Raw genomic sequence first — 1680 nt, 5'->3', positions numbered from 1 at the left:
TCCTATGAAGACACATTTCTCCTATTTGGGTTCGAGCTTATCAGGTTGAAGCTTTTTCACATAAGCATCGCAGCCCCAAACTTTCAGAAACGACAACTTTGGTTTCTTGCCAAACCATAGTTCATAAGGCGTCGTCTCAACGGATTTTGATGGTGCCCTATTTAACGTGAATACGGCCGTCTCTAGAGCATAACCCCAAAATGATAGCGGTAAATCAGTAAGAGACATCATAGATCGCACCATATCAAGTAAAGTACGATTACGACGTTCGGACACACCATTACGCTGTGGTGTTCCGGGTGGCGTGAGTTGCGAAACTATTCCGCATTGTTTCAAATGTACACCAAACTCGTAACTCAAATATTCTCCTCCACGATCAGATCGTAGGAATTTTATTTTCTTGTTATCATGATTTTCAAATGTTTCAGACTTATGTTTCATTAAGTAGATATACCCATATCTACTTAAGTCATCTGTGAAGGTGAGAAAATAACGATATCCGCCACGAGCCTCAACATTCATCGGGCCACATACATCTGTATGTATGATTTCCAACAAATCTGTTGCTCTCTCCATAGTACCGGAGAACGGTGTTTTTGTCATCTTACCCATAAGGCACGGTTCGCAAGTACCAAGTGATTCATAATCAAGTGGTTCCAAAAGTCCATCAGTATGGAGTTTCTTCATGCGCTTTACACTGATATGACCTAAACGGCAGTGCCACAAATAAGTTGCACTATCATTATCAACTCTGCATCTTTTGGCTTCAACATTACGAATGTGTGTGTCACTACTAAGAATAGACCATTCTTCATGGGTGCATGACCATAAAAGATTTTACTCATATAAATAGAACAACCATTATTCTCTGATTTAAATGAATAACCGTCTCGCATCAAACAAGATCCAGATATAATGTTCATGCTCAACGCTGGCACCAAATAACAATTATTTAGGTCTAATACTAATCCCGAAGGTAGATGTAGAGGTAGCGTGCTGACCGCGATCACATCGACTTTGGAACCATTTCCCACGCGCATTGTCACCTCGTCCTTAGCCAATCTTCGCTTAATACGTAGTCCCTGTTTCGAGTTGCAAATGTTAGCAACAGAACCAGTATCAAATACCCAGGTGCTACTGCGAGCATTAGTAAGGTACACATCAATAACATGTATATCGCATATACCTTTGTTCACCTTGCCATCCTTCTTATCCGCCAAATACTTGGGGCAGTTCCGCTTTCAGTGACCAGTCTGTTTGCAGTAGAAGCACTCAGTTTCAGGCTTAGGTCCAGATTTGGGTTTCTTCTCTTAAGCAGCAACTTGGTTTCTTTTCTTTTTGAAGTTCCCCTTCTTCTTCCCTTTGCCCTTTTTCTTGAAACTAGTGGTCTTGTTGACCATCAACACTTGATGCTCCTTCTTGATTTCTACCTCCGCAGCTTTCAGCATTGTGAAGAGCTCGGGAATAGTCTTATTCATCCCTTGCATATTATAGTTCATCACGAAGCTCTTGTAGCTAGGTGGCAGTGATTGGAGAATTTTGTCAATGACGCAATCATCTGGAAGATTAACTCCCAATTGAATCAAGCGATTATTATACCCAGACATTTTGAGTATATGCTCACTGACAGAACTGTTCTCCTCCATCTTGCAGCTATAGAACTTATTGGAGACTTCATAT

This window comes from Triticum urartu, chromosome 7A (assembly GCF_056163025.1).
Source record: "Triticum urartu cultivar PI428250 chromosome 7A, HENAU_Tu73, whole genome shotgun sequence".
Lineage (NCBI taxonomy): Eukaryota > Viridiplantae > Streptophyta > Magnoliopsida > Poales > Poaceae > Triticum > Triticum urartu.
This window is presented reverse-complemented; position numbering follows the sequence as displayed.